At 34.6% G+C, this 25,865-nt stretch overlaps 1 protein-coding gene across 2 annotated transcripts in view; it reads left to right on the plus strand.

Annotated features, from left to right (window-relative positions):
* LOC127845227 (teashirt homolog 2-like) overlaps window positions 1-25,865 on the plus strand; it is a 115,353-nt gene that overhangs the window by 40,776 nt on the left and 48,712 nt on the right. Inside the window, exon 2 of one of the 2 annotated variants that reach the window (XM_052376032.1) lies at window positions 23,724-23,829. The exons of the other annotated variant lie outside the window; for it this stretch is intronic. The gene's annotated coding sequence lies outside the window, so the exon portion shown is untranslated. The remainder of the gene's footprint in view (window positions 1-23,723; window positions 23,830-25,865) is intronic. 2 annotated transcript variants of the gene reach the window in all.

Consider the following 25,865-nt stretch of genomic DNA (forward strand, 5'->3'; position numbering starts at 1 on the left):
AGTCATCAGAAATAATTGTTCATGAAATGTTCATTACTAAGTATTTATGGTTAGATGAACAACTGTTCATGAACTTTGAAGTGTTCAACAAAAATTCATAAACTGTTCATAAACGTGTCTTAAGAACAGTTCATGTCCAAAAGTTCATGAACCAAGATCAGGAACTTTTTGAGAACGGTTCATGAATAATTCCTGATTGGCTTGAAGTGTTCATGAAATCATGAACAACATTTCGCCAAGGCTAAGCACCTTGATATTTGGCATGCATGTGTATCTCATAGAGCTGTACATTTTGAGTGGTAAAATTTTAAGGTTTTCATCATCCTTTAAGGTCTAGGGTCGAAAAAACAAAGTCAAGGGAAGTTATAAGCTTTAAATGGACATAGTTATCTGACCTGCCCACGTATATATTTTTAACCAGGTTTTCCGAAGGAAAAAACTGGTTATTAGATTGGCGAATGCGGGCGGGCTGGCTGGCTGGCTGGCTGGCGGGCTGGCTGGCTGGCTGGCTGGCGGGCTGGCGGGCTGGCGGAACAATCTTGTCCGGGCCATAACTATGTCGTTCATTGTCAGATTTTAAAATCATTTGGCACATTTGTTCACCATCATTGGACGGTGTGTCGCGCGAAATAATTACGTCGATATCTCCAAGGTCAAGGTCACACTTTGAGTTCAAAGGTCAAAAATGGCCATAAATGAGCTTGTCCTGGCCATAACTATGTCATTCATTGTGAGATTTTAAAATCATTTGGCACATTTGTTCACCATCATGGGACGGTGTGTCGCACGAAAGAATCACGTCAATATGTCCAATGTCAAGGTCGCCACGACTAAAAATAGATTTAAAAAAAAAAAAAACTTACAAAGGGGGTTAATTTTGTTTGTTCGTTTAAAAGTTCAGTTTGAGTTTTCTCCCTTTATCAGATTTTTTTTCACAATGAAAACCTGGTTTTGTGACAATTTTGTCCCTTGTTGTTTAATAAATCAAAGCGGCGCAGTAGGCTACATTGTGTTTCTGACAAACACATTGTGGTAAAAGGTCAAGGTCATCCTTTACGGTCTACGGTAAAAAATACAGTAGGGGGCATTGTGTTTCTGACAAACACATCTCTTGTTCTTTCTTAATTTTACTTTTTTTTCTGGAGCTATTTAGTCCAATGTTCACATTTATCAATTAAAAGCATTTAATGACAAACTTCAATACATGCCAAATTGGTGAAAAGGACCCTTTAAGTTACAGAATATTTGCATAGCTAACAGCATTTTTCAAAAGCATGATATGGAGCTCATAGCCCTAGGTTTATGGGAAAATTTATTACCACAAAGTTGGTAAAGCGTAACAAAAACTATCAAGGGCTGTAACATCGTTTTGGGGGAAATGTGAATGTTTTATAGAAATAATGCTTTTTATGGACATCTTATTTTTTAACATGTTAGAATTGGGAAAAGTGCAGGGCACCATGGCCATATTCACCAATCCAAATTTAGACTTAAGAATGAAGAATAGACATGGAACCAAGAAAAATACGTCCAGTGCTTGAACATTTACAGTCCTCCACTGATGAGTGGTCAAGCAATATTTGAATATATCAATTTAAGGAATATACTTAAGTCTAAGAATTGTTTGGTGAAAACGGGCCCTGATTAAAAAAAAAGTGATATTCCATAGTTGGAATTAAATCTTCACAGATATTTGAAGGTGGGCATTTACACTGACTGAGTGATAGTAAGCAGATGACCAACTGTTTGTTCCATAGATAACAATACTGATGTATCGTCCAATAACCCGTTATTTATTGCTCTGGCCTGTCACTTGAAATACATTATGGAATAGCGGATTAGTACTTTGGAAACATATTTCATGTCAATGCTTCCTTTATACGAGTTTTCAGGGGTAATTTGTTATGCGAAGTTATCATAATCAGTGTGTGATATTACATCATATATCACTCGATCTCGCCTGGTACTTAAGTATGACCAAAAATGAAAAAGTTGTAAATCATGTTCTACACAAATCTGTGAAACATGAAAGTGTCATAAAGTGATATTGATAAATTGGAGGACCTAAATTACCTCATTTTGGTTTTATTATATTTCAGAGATTTATATATTCTGCTTTTGCTTGTTATGGGCCAGTACATTGAAAATAATCTCTGTAGGAGCTCATATTAACCAGACACCCATTTGTCTGTCACTTACATCTAATACAATATGCAAGTAATGATCATTAGATAATCCACGTGGTATATGTATATGGGGCGCTGTGATTTTGATGTTTGGCTAAAGCAAAGATTGCAAAACACCATTTAGGTAACCAGTGTTTTTTTTCGTTCCAATTTGGGTCTGGTAGGGGGACCCATTTCCAATGGAAAAAAGTATATACTTTTCCCTATTGGGACCTAAAAATTCCCAAATGAAGGTTTCCAAACAAAATAATATGTTTTTACTAAGAATCAACATTTATTTCATCTCAAGTCCAGCTCTATAAGTTGAACTTTAGTCAATATAATACTGAAATCACTTGTAGTCTCAATTTTTGAGTATTTGTTAGCAAAAAATCAAACGCTAATTTCCCAATATTAGTGAAAAAGATGGGATTTTTCCCAATCCAAAGTGACCCGACCCCATTCCCAAAATGTTGAAAAATACACTGGTTACATAACTAAATTGTCAAATTGTCAAATTGTATAGGCAACTGTGTAAAATTCTGTAGTGTTTAAAGTTTATGGTCCATGGCAATTTGGAACTCAAGCATAGAGAAAGGTTAGGAATATATCCTTCATAGACAAGTTTTTCAAACTGCAGTTTTTTTTCCAATCCTAAGATAGACTGATGAACAGCAAACAGCATAAAACTTGAACAACATGCAAGTTACTCTGTAACTCACAGGCTATCGCTGGTTGCATAATAGCAACTTTTACTTTGTTACTGAGAAAAAAAGGGACCTAGGTTAGTTTAGTTTTCATTATATTTTTTAGTATATAAAAAAACAATGGAAATTAATGGCTTCTTGTGTTCATTATTATTATCACATGTGCAGGCTTTGTGTTACTAAGAAATATTTAATATTTTGCTTAATTAAGATTGAGGTTTCTGAAAATCACCAAAGTAAAAAATTCTCACCAATCTTCTATTCATCATGCCAGGAAAAAGCAGTTAACAAGCTTGGTTTTGTAACAAGAAATGCAGCATTTGTTTAATTATGATTTATTGTTTGATGCTAGTTTTTGTAACAGTTTAGATTTAAAAATGTACGGGCCTTCGATTCATATCTTTAAAGGATGTGTTTTAGCTGGAATTAAACTTTTTACATGATAAATAGCTGCAAATTCATGTTATCTTTACAGAAAGTGACAGATATTCATGGCATAAATAGATGTTTGCAGAGCTCCGAAATGGTGATTTAATATCTGAGTGTAACCTTGCAAATCTGGAAGCCATTTTTGTTCATTGTGACTGGCATTACCCATCCTTCATTTAATAATAAAGATGAACGGTTTTGAAAGAAGCCATCAAATATGTCTGCTACTGTTTAACTTCTTCTTCCCAGCTGATCCAGTGATACTCTCTGTGCCAACAATTTCTTGAATTTTCTTCATAAAATAATTTAACAATGAAAGACTGCGATGAAAGACTGCAGCTTGACTTATATTCAAGTTTAGTTTTTGTCAAGATATTAGCAGATTTGCAACAAAACTGGTTCTTAATGAATTATGTTTCATTTTCCGGTAATTTAGGGAAATAGGCCTGTTGGTAAGAAGCTCATATTTTAAGCCTTTATATTGAACAGATTATAATAATTAAATTATCAGAGCAGACCGATGGTTGATAGCAAGATTGTTCTGTTTGACTATGTGGCCAGTTCTCTCCCCTGCGATCAAACAGTGCACTGTGCAATTGTTATCTCAATAGTGATGCATGTTTTTGATTAAGGGTACTTAAGACTAAGGCTATGCTGTTAACTTAAACCCTTATTGCATGCACTCTGTCAAGGGTTGTGCCATTCCAAAGTGCTTGCGAATCTGACTTAATTAGTTTACTTATTGCTGGTTTAAAATCACTGTTTGGAAACATTTGTAGTCAGGATATCAAGAGATTCTTCTGCAAGGGTGTCAGCTTTTTTTTCATTTTCATTTCCATGTATGCCAATATGGCTTAGAATCCAACAAAAGATTATAACACTGTATTATGTGAATTGGGAATAAGACATCAATTTGGGAATCAATTGTGTTTTATCAAAAGTGCATTATATGCAGTTTTATATGTTGTATTTATCTAGTTTGACAAATTATAATTAAAACAGATACTTGCATATATAATAGCATAATTTAAATTGATTTTACTTCAAAACTGGATTTTTTTATTAAATTAAAAAAAAATCCTCATGAAATGAAACTGTGTCCATGCCGCGCATGGACATGGTTTAAAAATACACTTTCAATGATAAAATTACAATCACTGTTAATGAAAATGTCATGGAAAATTGCTTATTAAGCTTAAATTATAGATAATATATTACAAAAATAAATGTAGATCATGAAATGAATAGTTTTGTTTGAGAAAATCACCAAAATGATGTCCATTGCCAGTTTGATGTCTTATTCCCAATTCACAACATACAGTGTTTTATTGTTTTGGTTTGTAAAATATCATGCATAAAAAAGTTGAAATTCAAATATTTTCCAATAAACGAATTTTGGACAATAGTAAAGGAAGAGAATTGATGAATATAATGGACATTTTGTACTGAGAACAAATTCTCATAATTTATTTTATGCTTTCGGGTGGTTTATAGAGAAATATCAGTGAATTAAAACTGATAATTTCACTGTTTCAATCAGTGAAAATTATCAGTGAAAATTATTGATAATTTTCACTGTTTACTGTGAAATGACGTCATTTTTTTGATGAAATGACGTCATTATCCTAGGGAAATCCTTTAGTTAAACACTATAACAATGTATATAAACTGTGAAAAAAGCATAAAATAAAAAGAAAATTTTTGATTCGGTGGAATATCGATATTTAAATTCAGTCGTGATCATAGAAAATAATATTTTCACTCGTGGCTGTGATCACTCGTGAATTAAAATCGATAATCCACCGAATCCAACAAATATCCTCTTTGTATTTTATGTGCACACTTTTCAGAAAAAGTATTTTCAGAACTATAAATGGCACTGAAAACACTCTTGTTTTGTTTTTCCAAATAAATTTTTTTTGTGCTTTTTTTCAACATTGCATAGTTGTTATGCCCCCGAAGGAGGGCATATAGTGATCGCACTGTCCGTCTGTCTGCCCGTCACACTTTGCGTTTAGGTTTTGAAAAATGCTCAAAGCTTCTATGTCGCTTCAGATGTAACATTCACATTTGGTATGCATGTGTATATGGACAAGGCCTTTCCATAAGCTTACACATTTTGACCCCTTTGACCTTGACCTTGAACTAAGGTTCCGTGTTTAGGTTTCAAAATGGGTTTAGGTTTCGAAAAATGCTCATAACGTCTTATCAAAGTGTTTATGGGGGGCATATGTCCTATGGAGACAGCTCTTGTTTTAATTCGTTATTGGAATCAATCATTTGTAATTTGTATATCAAACAAACATTGTTATATTTTACCCCATAAATAACACCTAATTTGATCATTTTTGCATTTCAACAACCACATCCTCAATATTATATCACCAGTAAGTGTGCTTTAAATCCCTATTAATTCATCTGTGACATATTTATGACTTATAACAAGATAATTAAAACCGTAATAATCTGACAGTTTATGTAATTTTTGACATCACAGGAATCTATATTGATATGCCTCTGTAACTTATATTCAGATTGAAGCAAAGTGATTTACAAAAAATATTCTATTTGATGGAAAAGATACTTTGACAGTTCAAAACTCGGCCATCATATGGACCCAGTCTATATCAAATGGACCCTAACTCTGTATCAAATGGATCCAAAGTATTTATCAAATGGACCCAAAGTCAATATGAAATGGAAGCAAAGTCTGTATCAAATGGACCCAAAGTCTTCATCAAAAACCCAAACTCTATATCAAAATGACCCAAAGTCTGTATCGAATGGAATCAAAGTCTATATTAATGGACCCAAAGTTTGTATCAAATAGGCTTTAACTCTGTATCAAATGGACCCAAAGTCTATATCCAATGGACCCAAAGACTACATCAAATGGATCAATGTCCAGGCTTTTTCCGCCCTATGCCACGGGTCCGAAATTCGGCCCCATTCCCAATGCAAATCTGGTTGTTTTTTTCCCAATTGAAAAAAAAAATTCCCAATTCCAAAAAAAAAAAAAAAAAAAAAAAATTTTTTTTTTTTTTTTTTTTACCTTAAAATATATAAGTTAACCTTATCCGGTGTAGAAAATAGAAAGTGTTGCATAATAAAATTATCTGTTGCCTTGAATTTGTTTTAAAAACTGTAAAATATATTAATGATTATTTAAGACTTTCCTTATTTTCCTCAAAATCCGGCGCTTCACACGATTTTTTTCACCTCAAAAAAGGCCAGGCCTTTTCCCCAAATTCAAATTAAAAAACCTGCACTTATCTCACATGTTCATAATACTTTGTAAAATTTCAATAATAAGTTATCAAAATAGTCGTTATTTACCAGTTAACGGCTTCTTTGAAATATAAGAAACACTATTTACATGCGATTATTTTTCCCAATTGAGCCAATTTTGCGAATATTTTTTTCCCTAAAATGGGGGTTTTCACGACGCGAAATTCCCAAAATTCCAGTGTGGCGTATTCCCAAAATGGAGCGGAAAAAGCCTGATGTCTATATCAAATGGACCCAATGTCTACATCAAATGGACCCAAAGTCCATATCATATGGACCCAAAGTCTATATCAAATGGACCCAAACTCTATATCAAATGGACCCGAAGTCCATATCATATGGACCCAGAGTCTATATAAATGGACCTTATGTCTACGTAAATGGACCAAGTCTATATCAAAGGGACCCTAAGTCTATATCAAATGGGACCGATATCTTTACCAAAGGTCTACATCTGATATGTGCAGAAAAAGACAAACAGGGCTCAGAAGAATTTTTTTCAATACTTTATCTGCAGGTTGTCTTGCTCTGACATCTTTGACTTGTATGATACTGGATATATCAATATAGATAACACTATGGTAATATATTGTACCTGAGTCCTATTAAGCAGATATCAGCTATCGTTTAATTATTACTTTATTTCAAAAATAATCAAGTATCCTTACCTTTACACCTGCTATCATTATTTGTGTCTGTTATGTGATAGAAGATTTTAGATATGTCTCATAAAAATGCATGAGGGATGTTGCTCATATGTAATCTTAAATGTTGTTTATGGAGATTAGATCAGGGACAAGGAACCCTACACATTTATGATTGCCATGCTATGTATGTCTCATGGGGATTATTAAAAATAGCACTGTTTTTACTAATTTGTCTCTTACCAGTGGCTGAGGAAAATGGTGTCTGCGAACATTTTAACCTATATATATATTCAAAATGAACCTATTAAATTTAACTTCACAACAAATGGACAGAATTTTGTCATTAACATTTTAGTAAATTTTACTCGCATAATAGAAATACAAAGTAAATAAAAGATACATAATTTATCTTTACAAATCGACTACAAATCTAAAGCGTCCTGTAATAGATACTTAAATTCCACCTCCATAATTAATAGAGTAAACATGGAGATAATTTATTTCACCATTGTCTTGAATCAAGGATTCCTGTTACCTGGGATGTATAGTGTTACACATTTCATCATTATTTTTCCATGTTGACAATAGAGACGAGTTGATTATGAAGTTAATCATCTTTATTGACAAGTCCAGTGTCAGCTGTAGTGGTTATTTGATGAATAATGATCTGGTAATTAACAGTATGGTAAGAAGAATATCACAGATTGAATGTGGTGTAAGATTTAGTACAAATCTGTAGGAACTGAAGTGTCTATCTACTAATTTCCTGGAATATACTGTAATATATCATAACATTATACAGTTTGTCTGTTTGCTATTGTGGTTTGTTTATGAACAAAAAGACATTGTTTGACATTGGGAAAAGTGTTTCAAATGGTTTTCTGTGGTATTATTATCAAGCTTTTACTGTTCAGGCTCATCTGTTCTGTGAGTGCCCACTTATTTTGTGCATTACATTGATTTTTCATTGCATTTTCTTTTTTCTTTTTATTGTCCTGTTTGCCTATGTGTCTGTCTGTATCTATGCTACATAAGTATGACTCCTGAATGCATTATATATAACCCTTTCCCCCCATAAAAAGAAAAGTGAAAATGACTTGCAACCAGCATTAAACCCGAACAGCCTGCGAGTAACTCGCAGTCTGTTCAGGTTTTATGCTATTTGTTGCTCATCAGTAAGGGTTGAAAATGATTTAAGTATGTAAGTGGTAAAGGGTTAAATATGTATCTAAGTGGTAAAGGGTTAAATAAGTATCTAAGTGGTAAATGGTTTAATACATATCTAAGTAGTAATGGGTTAAATACGTATCTAAGTGGTAAAGGGTTGAAAACGTATCTAAGTGGTTAAGGGTTAAATACGTATTTAAGTGGTAAGTTAAATATGTATCTAAGTGGTAAAGGGTTAAATACATATCTAAGTGGTAAAGGGTTCAATACGTAACTAAGTGGTAAAGGGTTCAATACATATCTAAGTGGTAAAGGGTTAAATACATATCTAAGTGGTAAAGGGTTAAATACATATCTAAGTGGTAAAGGGTTAAATACGTATCTAAGTGGTAAAGAGTTACATACGTATCTAAGTGGTAAAGGGTTAAATATGTATCTAAGTGGTAAAGGGTTAAATACGTATCTAAGTGGTAAAGGGTTAAACCACCTTGGTCTCATTACTGGAACAAATATATCAAACTTTCATTGATGTTACCTAAATTTAAAATTTCTGTTACTTGCTAGTCATAATATTTGTTTATTATCCCTGTCGAAAAAAAAATTGGAGGGGATATAGTAATTGGTCCTGTCCATCCGTCTGTCCGTCCGGCTGAAACCTTGTCCGGAGAATAACTCCAAATCTATTCAATGGATTTACTTTAAACTTAGAATATGAAACGATGGCAACAAGGAGAAGTGCAGTGACCAAGAACCATAACTCTATCTACCTTAGCTTTTGAATTATCTCCCCTTTTATATAACTTTAAAGTAAATTTTTGTCTGGAGCATAACTCTAAATATACTAAAGGGATTTACTTGAAACTTGAAATATAAACAGATGGCAACTAGGAGAAGTGCAGTGACCAAGAACCACAACTCTATCTACCTTAGTTTTGAATTATCTCCCCTTTTATATGATTTTAAAGTAAATTTTTGTCCAGAGCATAACTCTAAATCTACTGAAGGGATTTACTTGAAACTTGAAATATAATCAGATGGCAACTAGGAGAAGTGCAGTGACCAAGAACCACAACTCTATCTACCTTAGTTTTTGAATTATCTCCCCTTTTATATAATTTTAAAGTAAATTTTTGTCCGGAGCATAACTCTAAATCAACTGAAGGGATTTACTTGAAACTTGAAATATAAACAGATGGCAAGTAGGAAAAGGGCAGTGACTAAGAACCACAACTCTATCTACCTTAGTTTTTTTAATTATCTCCCCTTTTATATAATTTTAAAGTAAATTTTTGTCCGGAGCATAACTCTAAATCAACTGAAGGGATTTACTTGAAACTTGAAATATAAACAGATGGCAAGTAGGAAAAGTGCAGGGACTAAGAACCATAACTCTATCTACCTTAATTTTTTAATTATCTCCCCTTTTATATAACTTTAAAGTCAGTTTTTGTCCGCAGCATAACTCTAAATCTACTGAAGGGATTTACTTGAAACTTCAAACTTAAACTTAAGCAAGTAGGAGAAGTGCAGTGACTAAGAACCATAACTCTATCTACCTTAGTGTTTGAATTATATCCCTTTATTTAATTTCAAAGTAAATTTTTGTCCGGAGCATAATGAATTATCTCCCTTTATTTGTTTTTACAAATATTATTCTACTCTCTAAAACAAATGTTGTCATACAAGCAAACACATTCCGGCGGGGATTTGGCACTACTGTGACAAGCTCTTGTTCATTTAGTATGTTTCAACACTAATACTTGGCATTTAATCTGCCTATTGGACTACCTGAATGTAAAATATGTACATGAGTGTAAGAACTGTGTAAGTTGCTAAGTAACACTAGTCCTGTTCTGGTTGTGAGGTCACCTCTGCGGTCATCTGAGGTTGGCCGGCGGCCCATGTAATGCAGTGACAAATCTCATGCCACACATGTCCTTGTCCGTCCTGTACTGGATGTCACTGGCAGATGTGACAAGAAATTAATGGCCTTAATGTGAGTCTGGCTGGCGAAATGTTCGGACATCCTGAGTTTGAACTTTGAAGATGTTTTGGTTAACCCATTTATGCTTAGTGGACTCTCCCATCCTTCTAAATTGGATCAGTTTATTTCCAAAATTAGGGATGTCTAGTATAATTATTTCTATATTTAGAATATTTCTTACAGAAATTCCTTAAGCAAACAGCGCAGACCCAGATGAGACGCCGTATTATGCGGCGTCTCATCTGGGTTTACGCTGTTTGACAAGGCCTTTTTTCTAGACGCTAGGCATAAATGGGTTAAGGTGCTTTGATGATAATATTTCAAAATTTAACATGTCACAATGTTTTGCGCAATGTGGATAAGGATTGAGCAATGTTTTGCGCAATGTGGATAAGGATTGAGCAATGTTTTGCGCAATGTGGATAAGGATTGAGCAATTATGAGTTACATAGTTGCAGAATGAAGGGGCATTATTTCATTTGTTCCTGAAGTTCTTTATGGGAACATTTGTATGCTCCCGGTAGGGTGGCATATAGCAGTTGAACTGTCCGTCAGTCAGTCTGTCTGTCCGAAAACTTTAACGTTGCCCATAACTTTTGCAATATTGAAGATAGCAACTTGATATTTGGCATGCATGTGTATCTCATGCAGCTGCACATTTTGAGTGGTGAAAGGTCAAGGTCATCCTTCAAGGTCAAGGTAAAAAAATGCAAATCCATGGGAAGTAATAAGCTTTAAAGGGAGATAATTTATATTTATCATTTGGCAGGTACAGATCATTTACACAAGGGAAGTTATATTTGTTATTATATCCTTTTAAAAATATTACTTCCTTGTAAAAAAAATCTGTACCTGCCAAATGATAAAAACAAATCTCTTGTTTTCCGTCATAAATGCCATAGTATAAGGGCTTTCTATATCTTTGAAAAATTGTGCATTTTAGGCTGCTTAAATTGAAAGTGTACACATTACATTGATTGATCTGTAATAATAAAACAATATAATGTTCTAGAGTCTCACATCAAAAACTAATTATGCCTCTTGAAGTCAGATAATCATAAAATACCTTTTTGGCTAAACTTTTACCATTCGACATTCATAACCTTCTCCCAATTACATAATCGTATTTTATTTCAGGAATGGCTGTTTTATCTATCCTCTTTGGCAGGCAACAGTGTGTAGATTTTCATTATATTTATTAATTTATGACACCAGCTTTATTACCAGCCAGACATGACTTCAACATCCAGACAGACTTACAGGACAGCTTTGGCATGTACCGGTAATCGGATTTACTTTGTACCACATCTTAGTACAGAAATGTAATTCCAGTTTATGTGACTTTTTGTCATCTTTGTGTGAGTGCAGTAAATGTACCTGTACTTTTCCTCAATAAAATTACTGCAGATTATTAGAAGTAGTTAATAATTGTTGGACAGTGTCATTATATAACTGGGTTATTCTTTGTTGTTACTTACGGACTTGAGATCCAGAAAAAATCTGTGAGTAATTGCACTTTTTTTTATTTTAGAGTATTTGTAAGAAGCATGTAATCTCGAATATTTGCAGCTTAAATTTACCATGATTTTAAAAACAAAAAACCCTTTCCTGTTTATTAAAAATTTGTTTTCTTAGTGAAAAATGTAATATTAAATTAGGTATTAAAAATATATTTATACATTTTGAAAACCTTTCATTGATAAAGTTTTGAGTGATATTAATGTGACAAAGAGAAATGTAGTGTACTATTTTTTGTCCCCTACCTGTTTCACCGGAGGGGACTTATGGTTTGCACTCTGTGCGTCTGTGCCAGTCTGTCTGTGAGTCTGTCTGTCACACTTTTCTGGATCCTGTGATAACGTTAAAAGTTCTTCATTTTTTTTCATGAAACTTGAAACATGGATAGATAACAATATGGACATTATGCACGTCATTTCATTTTGTTCCTACGTCAAAAATTCTGGTTGCTATGGCAACAAACATAAATAAATCTGTCAATCGTGGAGCCGGTAGGGGACATATATTGCTTGGTAATTATAAGTCTTGTTATTAATTGTTTTGAAATTGTTTAGATTATACATATTCTCAAATTTGATCTTATGCTGTTATTAACAATAATTGTGAATACGATCAATTTATATATTAAATCTCTTCATTTTGTAAAGTAGAAAATTATGAGAGAGTTATTTATCTTCACAATCTTATCAAATAAATGAAGTGAAAGAATTGTGTAATATTTATTTGCAAAGTGTGTGTGTGTTGCTGTAATTGATTTATTGTCCCCTACCGGTTTCACCGGAGGGGACTTATGGTTTGCGCTCCGTCAGTAAGTCTGTCTGTCTGTCTGTCCGTCACACTTTTCTGGATCCTGCGATAACTTTACAAGTTCTTTATATTTGTTAATGAAACTTGAAACATGGATAGATGGGAATATGGACATTATGCACATCATTTCATTTTGTTCCTACGTCAAAAATTGTGGTTGATATGGCAACAAATAGACTAGAAATACTTTTGAAAATGGTGGTTTTCTGGATCCTGAGATAACTTTAAAAGTACTTCATATTTTTTCATGAAACTTGAAACACGGATAGATGGCAATATGGACATTATGCACATCATTTCATTTTGTTCCTGCATCAAAAATTCCGGTTGCTATGGCAACAAATATAAAAAATAAAATAAACAAATTCTGACAATGGTGGAATTTCTGACAATGGTGGAGCCGGTAGGGGACCATATTGCTTGGCAATCTCTTGTTTTTTCATATTTAACTAATTTTATTCCTTTTTTTTCTGGTAATAATTCATTCAAATGCAATGTTTCTATTAATTTTGTTTTTTCAGATTTTAATGCAACGTTTTATAAGATAAACTATTTCTTACATGTTAATTTGGTTTATATTGCTTGCTGTTCAATTTTTTATTGCATAAACATAACCATCTGTATCATTTTAATAGTTTCACTAGAAAATTAGCAACAAAAACATCAGAGAATTTACAAATCTTGTTTTATTTATTTGTTATCCCATGATTTAACCCTTTCCAACTCAGAAGCAAAGCGAAAATGGCTATGTGCAAACAGCATAATACCAGAATAGCCTGGGAGTAAAATAATTTGCAGTCTGTTCAGATTTTATGCTGTTTGCTGCTCATCAGTATCTAAGGGTTGGAAATGAAGCCTTTAACACTTGAATTTAGTAAGAAAGGTCTTACCGTATTTTCCCTTGTATAGCGCGCTACCATGTATAGCGCGCAGGCTTTTTTATTTATGCAAAAATGGAGAAAAAATATTTAAAGACAATAAAAACACCAAATCGGACTGAAAATGGCCGCCATTTTACTATTGCGCAATCCAATAATCTGGGGCATTGGAAAGCTTAATATAGCATTCAAAATAGGAAGCGTCATTATGATTAGGAGCATGGGTTGCATAGCACTATACTTTTCTGACAATTTTGTAATTTTCTAGCAACAGATTAACAGTCCACGTGCATTTCGTGTAAAACGTGAGAAAATAAGAATTCATGTACATTGTGTCATTCTTCCTCGAGGAAAGCATGGGCTTTAAATTTGAATGCTGAATAAAAACCTCGTGGCGCATAGGAGACAGGGCTACAGTTGTTGAGATATGTCAGTTTTGACGTAAAACTGTTAATCTATTATGTTGGACAAGTTGGGTTATTGTTTGTCGCACTACACAGGCGTGAATGTGATGAACAATGAAGGCGCCAAAAACCTGGACCAAACTGGAAAACACTTAAAAAGTCCCTGTTAACAGCTACGGTTACCTGCAAAAAAGACCAAATACCTTTACCAGTCCAACGTAAGCTGCCTAATCGGACCGAAAATGGCTGTTGAAGTGCACAAAAACAGACAAATAAATGTTCGCATACTTTATTCAAACATTTTATTTTTTGTAAATAACTAATGCTACCCCGTTCATATCTGCCGTTACCGACTTTTTGTTGTTTCGACAATTGCCCCTTCAGTCTGTAAGATTATAGGGTGTAGTTTTCTGGAATAAAAAATGGCGGCTATTATAAATATTTATGATTACGAAATGAATTTTTTGCAATTTAGCAGCCAGGAATGTGTTGTATCAATTTATTGCGCACAAACTTTTTTATTTAAATTTTGAAGTAAAAAACTGCGCGCTATATAAAGGAAAATACGGTAATTAAATTTTACTTTCTAAGGGACTACAAATGCGTCAAAATACGTATCTAAGTGGTTAAGGGTTAATTTATTTGTTACTCCATGATTTAACCTGGAATGAAGTTTTTATATACGTTAATTGAATACAAGCCTTAATAAGGAAGTATTTTCTTCCTGTATCCAATTGTAGCCTTGTTAACAAGGTTAATGGCGTAAAGACTATCCTTGTAGGACTGATAGTGGGCTGTTTATTTGTGCTTATTGATTGATTGAAAAGTGGAGTCAGCCACCATCTTGAGAGGCATGTTGAGCATTAATATCATCTGTCGACTGCATCCAGTGCTCGGAGGAAAGTGCCCTTGGTTGGTGATAACTTTTGCGGCGCTGTCAGTCAATGTCTCAAGAGTTCAGAAATTGTTTTATGGTTGAATTGCATGTTTGGATATGCTCAGGTTTGAAGGGGTGATGGGGATTGGTGTTGCTGGACAGTGACTTTTCAATGTAATGTTAAGTGCTTCTTAAGAGAAAAAAGGACTAAGAAAATAAATTGTTTGAAACTGATAACACTAGCATAGCTGATGAAATTTGGTCCAGATAATTAGTTATAATGATTGATCCTTGTTTGTCTGGAGGTGTGAAGGTGTGCAATCTTTGTTGAAAGGTAAGGAAAGTTATTATTGGTTAAGATGTTTTATCAAAGATTCGGGTATTTTTACTAGTAAACTGTTATTTTATGGTACAATTTTGGAATGCTGTAATATTTATAAGGTAGATGTAATATGTGAGTTTGCCTAATGCTAATATAAAGTTAATCTGAACATTTTTTTTCATGCATGTGTACGTTTTTCACGAGATTGGGTGTCATTCTATCATTATTGACAGAAATGGTAGGGTTTCATAGATAATTTATCATGCCTTTACTAAATAATTGCCATAGAACCGTAGCCTAACAGCATTATTGTTTAGTATTTATATTGATATATATTAATGTCTTAGAATATTTGGAGCATAAAAACTGGTTTATCATTTTGACTGATTAATTTTGGTTCGTACATGGAAGCAATTAGACAAACAATTAGTCACAAGAAATTTCAAGCCTGTTCCATAGTCTGACACAGTGTAATCTCCTTAGATTTATGATAATACCACTGTCAAAGCCTGCCTAATGTTCCTCTCCATCAGGCCATAACTCACTGTCACAACACCCGTCAGACTGGTTCCAATAAACTGATCTGAGTCCCTCAGGAGACTGGTTGCTTCTTTGGTTGCTATGGCAACACCAGTCAGTGATGCCATCAATGTCAATCAGAGGCTTGTCATGATTAGAAAATCAAGGAAGAAACTTTCATGCTGCCCAATAACATTGAATTATTGTGGCAGATATAAAGGGATATATTTGTATGTAGGACTAAGTGATGTCAAACTAAGGCAATATTGTTCTCTCCTGTAGAAATTTTCATATACCAAGTAGAACAAATGGATGGCGAGTTTGTGATTACTTTGCCACCGCTTATTGTTTATCAAAGCATGTGAAATAATTTAGAAACTGGAAAAAACAATAAATACCGTAATTACTCTTAAGTTTTGGGACACTTAATTTTTTTTTTAATTGTGTCCAAAAATTGTCATACCAAAAATATTCAAAAATTACAGATGACAGAAAATTAAGTGACAAGAATTGAGGTTTCCGAAAATTATAATTATATGGGGAAATAATCGATAAATTAATATACAATAATTAAATTGTGAATTTTCTTTCTTTTTTTCTGCTTTGAAATAAATACAACTTTGCTAAATCTTGCCTGAAATGATATTGAACAAAAAAGTAAAAACATGAAACATTCTGCTGCCTTAATAGGACAAAATATTGTCAATGCTATTGGGTGAATCCATTGTTTTCTACCAGTATACATGATTATTTACCCTAGCATGCGAATGTAATGGCCCATGGCCCTCAGGCATGCATCTGCCTGGTTTAATGACCTTAATCCCTTTGTAAAAATCCATGATCAAAGTGTCACAAGATTCGCAAAAACAGGGTTGAAATCTGAGAAAAAATAGAGCTGTCCGAAAATTAAGAGTCACACAAAATAATTATTTTGCAAAAAATAGAGGGTGTCTGAAAATTTTGAGTGTCCGAAAATTTAGAGTCATTACCGTAATAAGAAAACATGGTCCCACCTTCAACATTTTATTGTTATAAAATAGTATTCTGTTGATACATATGTAAATGTTTGACTTCATGGAAATGGTGAAGTGGTTGGATGCATTGCACAATCAAGCTAGCTAGGTTGCAACTAATTTCCATATTTTTACCAAAATGTTCATGTTTTCAGAAACACTAGGTCTTTTGTAAAAGCACAACAATTATCATTAAACGTAATATTTTTTTGTTTTTAACAAGATTTATAGCTTTAAATAGAGATCCTTCTTAAGTGAAAAGCAAACATCAGGTGGCATGCTTAACAAATGTTTGATGGTTAGAACCAAGTCACCTGTAGTTTTTCTTCCTGATAATAAATAGCAAATGTCATGTGTTGCAGTTGGCAGAGTTTTGCTTCAGAAGCCATTTATAACATGTGTGGAGATTTGTCATTTATCACCGGCCTGAATGGATAAATTTTGACAAAATTAATTACCCACATATTGTGATAGGAATGGCAGAAATAGGTTGATTGACAAAGAAATCTTAGCTATTAGGAGAGTTTTCAAGTGTGTGTTTTTTTTTAAAGAGAATTGGCCTTGCATTCCATACTTATTGAGTAACATCTTCAACCAGAATCAGAAACTACCAGATGGGGTAATCACGTGACAGTCAAGATGGCGACATCCATGCTGAGACAGTTATTTTTCGCCGTGTTATACCCTTTATTGCTTTCATTTATTTTTTAAATGACGCTATCCAGCCATATCAGTTAAAGGGTGATAAGTGTTTATTGTCCCCTACCGGTTTCACCAGAGGGGACTTATGGTTTGCGCTCTGTCTGTCAGTCTGTCTGTCAGTCTGTCTGTCCGTCACACTTTTCTGGATCCTGCGATGACTTTAAAAGATCTTCATATTTTTTCATGAAACTTGCAACATGGATAGATGGCAATATGGACATTATGCACGTCATTTCATTTTGTTCCTATGTCAAAAATTGTGGTTGCTATGGCAACCAATTATTTTTTTTTAATTCTGAAAATGATGGAATTTCTGACAATGGTGGAGCCGGAAGGGGACCATATTGCTTGACAATAGCCTTGTTTTGTATTTAAATTTGCTTCATATCACGACTTTAATCCCCGCAAATTCTTTTAGTGGAGCCCGAATGAGATCATACCGGTTTCGTAGCAAGTAAAGTCGAGATAAAGAGGGAATATTACTATGATATTACTATTATAATTTTACTAAACGTTAGTAACTTTCTTGCTAATATGGCTGGAAAGTGAGCAGAATAACAAAAATAATACAAGTAATAAAAGGTATGAACAGCGAAAAATACCTGCCTCTGCATGGACGTAGCCATCTTGTTTGTCACGTGATTACCCCCTCTGGACTACACTCTGCTGAAAATGGATTTTAGTTTAAAAGAGACTTTCTTTAAATTAAAAATTCCCTAGAAGCAAAAGTGTAGTCTCTGATTAGCCTGTGCACATGCGTTAAGGTGTCCTTCCTTACTAGCCTGTACACATGCATAAATCCTGTCGTCCCAGATTAGTATATACACCTGCATTAAGCCTGTCGTCCCTTATTAGCCTGTACACATTAAGTGTCGTCCCTGATTAGCCTGTACACACGGAGTTTCATCCCTGATTAGCCTGTACACATGCACTAAGGTGTCGTCCCTAATTAGTCTGTACATATGCATTAAGCCTGTTGTTCCTGATTAGCCTGTATTCATGCATTAAGCCTGTCATCCCTGATTAGCCTGTACACATTAAGTGTCTTCCCTGATTAGCCCATGCTCATGCATTCAGGTGTCGCCTCTGATTAGCCTTTACACATGCATTTATCCTGTCGTCCCTGATTAGCCTGTACACATGCATTTATCCTGTCATCCCTGATTAGCCTGTACACATGCATTTATCCTGTCGTCCCTGATTAGCCTGTACACATGAATTAAGGTGTCGTCCCTGATAAGCCTGTACACATGCATTAAGGTGTCATCCCTGATTAGCCTGTATACATGCATTAAGCCTGTTGTACCTGATTGGACTGTACACATGCATAAAGGTGTCGTCCCTGATTAGCCTGTAAACATGCATTAAGCCTGTCGTCCCTGATAAGCCTGTACACATGCATTATGCCTGCCATCCCTGATTAGCCTGTACACATGCATTAAGCCTGTTATCCCTGATTAGCCTGTACACATGCATTAAGCCTGTCATCCCTGATTAACCTGTACACATGCTTTAAGCCTGTCGTCCCTGATTAGCCTGTACACATGCATTAAGCCTGTTGTTCCTGATTAACCTGTTCACATGCATTTAACCTGTTGTCCCTGATTAGCCTGTACACATGCATTAAGGTGTCGTCCCTGATTAGCCTGTACACATGCATTAAGCCTGTTGTCCCTGATAAACCTGTACACATGCATTTAACCTGTCGTCCCTGATTAGCCTGTACACATGCATTGAGGTGTCGTCCCTGATTAGCCTGTACACATTTATTGAGGTGTTGTCCCTGATTAGCCTGTACACATGCATTAAGGTGTCGTCCCTGATTAGCCTGTACACATGCATTAAGGTGTAGTCCCTGATTAGCCTGTACACATGCATTAAGGTGTCGTCCCTGATTGGCCTGTACACATGCATTAAGGTGTCGTCCCTGATTAGCCTGTACACATGCACTAAGGTGTTGTCCCTTATTAGCCTGTACACATGCATTAAGCCTGTTTTCCCAGAGGGCTGCTTGTTTATTTGTATTCACCCAATGCCAAATGGGCTATCTAGCACCTTAAAGAAGGATGGGAGGTGGTGATTATCAAACACATATTATTTTTTATGCCCCCCTTCGAAGAAGAGGGGGTATATTGCTTTGCTCATGTCGGTCTGTTGGTCGGTCGGTCGGTCTGTCCACCAGGTGGTTGTCAGACGATAACTCAAGATCGCATGGGCCTAGGATCATGAAACTTCATAGGTACATTGATCATGACTCGCAGATGACCCCTATTGATTTTGAGGTCACTAGGTCAAAGGTCAAGGTCACGGTGACTGGAAATAGTAAAATGGTTTTTGAATGATAACTCAAGAATGCATACGCGGCCAACAGGGCACACTCTGAACAATATTACTGAAGCAACTGGTCTGTAATCCTAAATCTATAATTATCAGTCCAATGAAACATCATCCTTTTAGTAAAATACAGTGGATCAGTTAAAATATTATCAGATTATGAGATATTTTGTATATTTTGTATATTAAATATTGTATGAATGTTTAATTTTGTTGATTAATATAAATATAAGCAGGACAGGGGAGGTAATACACTATTATATCTTTCTTATATACAGGGGAAACAAATGCAATAAGTTTAAATTTATTATTACAGCATTTGCCTCCCTTGTAATATATTTAAATTTTACCAAATGTAAGGCTAACTGCATTTTTGTAATGCATACTACTACTACTACTACTATTACTACTACTGCTGCTGCTGCTGCTGCTGCTGCTGCTGCTGCTACTACTACTACTACTACTACTTCTACTACTACTACTACCGCCACCACCACCACCACCACCATCACCACTACATCCACCACCACCACCACCACCACCACCACCACCACCACCACCACCACCACCACCACCACCACCACCACAAAACGTATTCACACAATGGCTGCTACTACAACTTATAGCCCATATAGGGGGGCATGCATGTTTTACAAACAGCCCTTGTTTAAACCAAGTTCACTGATCAAAGTTGTGTTTTGTACTGACCATAGAATTTATAAGTAAATTGTGTGATAAAGCTTTATGTGTACACAGAATGCAGCCGTTTGAAGAAGAGGTGTGATCGGTCAACTAGTAGGTTGGTTGGTCCTTAGACCTTATTGTTTCTGAAAGATATCTACAGAATGCTTTTACCTATGCAAAATTGCTGTGGTGGCTACTTGGCAGGAAATGAAGTTGCCTATTCATTTTGAGGTTAACAGGTCAAAGTTCGCAGTTTCTTGGCTTTATGGTATTTTTTGTTTTAATGAAGTCTCTTCTTAAGGAAAATTCTGTCTAAGCTGAAAATGTCCCAGATTAGCCTGAGTAGACTTCACAGGCTAATCTGGGACAATAGTTTAAATGCAAACGCATAAATCCTGGTTTTTCCAGAGGGCAGCTAAATATTGTATATTTTTATATTGTTGTGCTTGGTTCTGCTCAGTTTTTAGCATGGCCCGCATGAAAATGATACAAACACCACTATCACTATCAACTTCATCGTATTATCTCTTTTAGTGCTGGAACCGAATTTTGAAGGCCTTTGCAAACAGTTTGGATCCAGACGAGACGCCACAGAAGGTGGCGTCTCATCAGGATCCAAACTGTTTGCTATTCTGATAGTATTCTTTGAAAAAAATCGAAGAAAATGCTAATTTGAGAAAATCAGCAGACGACATTTAAGCAGACGACAAATTTCCCAGCATGCAAAGGGTTATTATGTTATATATGATTCAACAGTAAATGTATGAAAGTATGAATAATAGATGTGTAGTGGTTCATATGAGGAAGAATTCATCACTTACTCTAGATTTCTTGAAGGCTTAGGGTCAATCAAACAACTCGCATTAATTACTGGAGACAGTTCCGTTGCCCGTGGATAGATACTTATGGTTGTAGTTCACCTTATGGTTGTGACAGCAACATGGCAACTAATGTGTCACCGTTAATCTTCGGTAAATGTTGCTAATTTACAACAGGGAGTCTGTCAAGGGTTACATTAGTTGGTGTCAAGTCTGACATTGGTTGGGATTAACAGCACGTCACATATCTTCTCCCGTAATGGACATCTCACCAAGGGCTCCCAAGGCTGCAAACAACTAATTTTTTTCGCCAGGATTTATATATATACAAGATTAAGATTGATTGTTGGCAGTTTTATTTCAGGTACATAGTATTTTTTGTGTCATTCATTTTGCCTTGGTGCAGTGAATACGAGTATGTCACATGTTTGTTTTATGCTGTAAAGCTCTTTTGTTGTAAGTTTTTTGGTTCTAAGATATATAGTGTTTTTTTAATAATTGTATTTTTCTTGTTGTTTTGCCCGCGGTTGAAGACACATTTTATGTGACCACATTTATAATGTGCACATCTGAACTTTTATGTAGGATTTTGGGAAAGGGTGTGACAGTTTAGAGTGTGAGTTTTGGAAAGGATGTGGAATTTTAGATTGTGAGTTTGGGAAAGGGCGGTTGCATTTTAGATTGTGAGTTTGGGGAATGGGGCATTGCATTTTAGATTGTGAGTTTGGGAAAGAGGCGTTGCATTTTAGATTGTGAGTTTGGGAAAGGGGAGTTGCATTTTAGATTGTGAGTTTGGGGAAAGGGGTGTTGCATTTTAGATTGTGAGTTTGGGGAAAGGGGCATTGCATTTTAGATTGTGAGTTTGGGAAAGAGGTGTTGCATTTTAGATTGTGAGTTTGGGGAAAGGGACATTGCATTTTAGATTGTGAGTTTGAGAAAGGGGCGTTGCATTTTAGATTGTGAGTTTGGGAAAGAGGTGTTGCATTTTAGATTGTGGGTTTGGGAAATAGGTGTTGCATTTTAGATTGTGAGGTTGGGAAAGAGGTGTTGCATTTTAGATTGTGAGTTTGGGAAAGAGGTGTTGCATTTTAGATTGTGAGTTTGGGAAAGAGGTGTTGCCTTTTAGATTGTGAGTTTGGGAAAGAGGTGTTGCATTTTAGATTGTGTGTTTGGTAAGGATATTTATAGTGAGATTTTTTAGAAAGGAACTTGCATTTCAAAAAGGTCCATTTATAATCCTTTGCTGCCATTAAAAAATATCCCATATTATAGCTTTAATTATTATTATTTTATTTTATTATTTATATAGAAATGAACAAAATGACAAAACAATACAATATTTTGATAACAATTTAAATTAAATATTAATATTTACATAGGATTAAAGCCACACACCTTGAACTGAAGTACATGGCATAGTAAATTTCAGTATAAATAAGAAACATATTTTATCTATGCCAATTAGAATATATCTGGTGGTAACAAGGTAGAAATCCGTCTCTTTTGCGCTTTGAAACTTAACAATAATCGCGTTTGTCGAAAATGGACGTATATGCTAGAAATCCTACTTTCGGTTTTAAAAGCGGTAACAGTTGAAAAATAATAAATTACTTGTTAACTAGGCTATAGATTTAATTTTATCTATCTCAATAAGAATATTTCTATTGGTTACAAAGTAGAAATCCGTCTTTTTTGTGCTTTAAAACTTGAAAATAACCGTGTTTGTCGAAATGGACGTACGCGTAAAGAAATTCTACTTTCAGTTTTAAAATTAAACAGAATAATAAATTACTTGCTAACTAGGCTATAGATTGAAGGACAATTTCGCACACTTTCAAATTGCATCTATATGTATTGATTAACATGTGCTTAATTTCAAGGTGTGTGGCTTTAAGTATATGCTAATTCATGGTTTTATCTAGTTTTTATAATTTAAAATTCAATTTAGTTACTTGATAAAAATACTTATGGTTTGTAAATTGATATAATACTATAAATATAGGGAATGCACTATGTTACATATTAGTTTTTTTCTTGTTTTACTTATAAGCAATGTCATAAACAGGATGCTGTTTACTCCAAAAAAGCGTGTCAAAACAATAAAATAAACATCTTTATTGTTATTTTCTTATTCACATTTCTTCAAATATCTCTGAAATGTATGTTTATTATAACATGTTTTTCTTTATTACACAAAAAACAAAACAATAACCTTTCTTGAAAGAAGTGAGTGACATATCAATTATGTTCTTCCTGGCTTATTTCTCTCTTATAAATGTTTATTTTACAAATTACTCATCAAATGTTATCTTGATAGAATGTAGACAGCATTTTAATGACCTGCTGTCTGTCATGAAAGTTTTGCATTATTTAGATGTTATCACATTCCACATAATGGGTGTAGTTTAACTGACACAACATGAAATAAACCTTATCATGTGATAATTGGTTTCATTTCAGAGGCCGGGCTGGAGCTATACTGACCGCTTAAGGCATAAAACCCATTTTCTCATGACGCGACTCAAATTGAACTGACATAAATGTTATTTTAAATATAAGAAAAACAGTAAGTTGTGTTTTTTGTTAATTTAATTTTAATCCTGATGCTTTGCCTTTTTAATTGTAAACATGGTATGCAAAGTTAATTAGTAATTATTTAATTATAAATCTGAACTAGAAATGTTGCGACAGAGGCTGAGGCGTATCCCCACGTCACATGTTTGTTAGTAAAATGAGTGAAAATCTCTGACATGGCCCCACTCCAACCCCCATAAATTTTGACCCAGGGGTCAGATCAGAATTCCAAATAGAGCACCGTTGCACATATGCTCATAGCTACCATGTGTGTAAGTTTTAAGGTTCTAGTGCTAACAGTGTAGGAGGAGATAGTGGCCAGGACGGACGGATGGACAGACAAAAATCGTGGGGATAATTTATAAGGAGAAAACTGGAATATTTTAAGTCTGGTTGTTTCAGTAATAATTATATGATCAAATGAATTATTATATTACATGTCTAATTAGCAATATCGTCAGATAAAACAAGTTTTCAATGATGAAATTAGTTGGAAAATGTGTTGATAAATTATGGTATCTCAACTTTGCAATTGGAGTTACACGTGTGTTTTGGGACTAACTAATAAGCAGTCTGAAAGTGCTGCTACTTTAACCCTTTCAGTGCTGGAACCGAATTTTGAAGGCCTTTGCAAACAGTTTGGATCCAGATGAGACGCCACAGAACTTCTTTGAAAAAAAATCGAAGAAAAGGCTAATTTTTGAAATTCAGCAGACGACATTTTAGCAGAAGACAAATTTCCCAGCATGCAAAGGATTAAAACAGCATTTTCTAATAAATAGTTAGAAACATAATACATTACTAAAATGGTTTAAAGTTGTTATAATGGTTTGGAATTTTCAAACTGATCATTGTATTATGTCTTTTCAAACTTATCATCTAGTCATGAATCAATCCATATAAGAGAAGCCTCCACAAATAATTTGATCAGGTTTGTTTTAAATGTCACCCAAATTAAATATTTGACACAACTTGTCTAAATGCCTCAAGCCATTTTTCAGCCTGAAGACAGGTTGACAATGAACACATGTTATTTTGAAAATAAATTTGTTTTCAAATGGCCATCAATCACTTGTTATCAGCAATACATAAAAAGTAGTGTCAATATTCCTATGTGAACCTTGATGACTATCTCAATGTGCTCATGCCCTTGGCAGTGGTCTGCCAATACTAATTGTGGACTCAAAAGAGTATATTATGTATATAATTTATATGAGCCTCTATCTGGGAAAACTGGGCTTAACCCTTTCAGTGCTGGAACCAAATTTAAAAGGCCTTTGCAAACAGTTTGGATCCAGATGAGACGCCACAGAACGTGGCGTCTCATCAGGATCCAAACTGTTTGCTATTTTGATAGTATTCTTTGAAAAAATATGGAAGAAAATGCTCATTTTAGAAATTCAGCAGACAACATTTTAGCAGACGACAAATTTCCCAGCATGCAAAGGGTTAAAATACTAAACTTTCCAGTCCATGCAGGCTAAGCAGGGGATAAACTTTCCACATAAACTTGATTTTTGCTAAGAAGAGCAAAATGAACAAGCCCAAAGTTTCGTGCCCAATAAGCCTGTGCTTATCTGGGATGACACTACTCCCATGAATTAAGGCCTGTTTTCCCCGAGCGTTGCTCACATATTCATACCTACTCAGTATAAGGCTGAGTATTTCAAAGCAATTATCCTTCTTTGAAGTTTGTTGTTTAGCCCTTTGCATGCTGGGAAATTTGTCATCTGCTAAAATGTCGTCTGCTGAATTTCTAAAATTAGCATTTTCTTCGATTTTTTTCAAAGAATACTATCAGAATAGCAAACAGTTTGGATCCTGATGAGACGCCACGTTTTGTGGTGTCTCATCTGGATCCAAACTGTTTGCAAAGGCCTTTAAAATTCGGTTCCAGCGCTGTAAGGGTTAGTATTGATTGAATATGTAAGATTAAATTATCTCTTAATGACATTACAAATGCAAATTCAAAATAACAGACATGCTAAGATTAGTTATGCCAGTTTTCCCGGATCATTGCTCGTATAG

The sequence above is a fragment of the Dreissena polymorpha genome, chromosome 9, assembly GCF_020536995.1.
Source record: "Dreissena polymorpha isolate Duluth1 chromosome 9, UMN_Dpol_1.0, whole genome shotgun sequence".
Lineage (NCBI taxonomy): Eukaryota > Metazoa > Mollusca > Bivalvia > Myida > Dreissenidae > Dreissena > Dreissena polymorpha.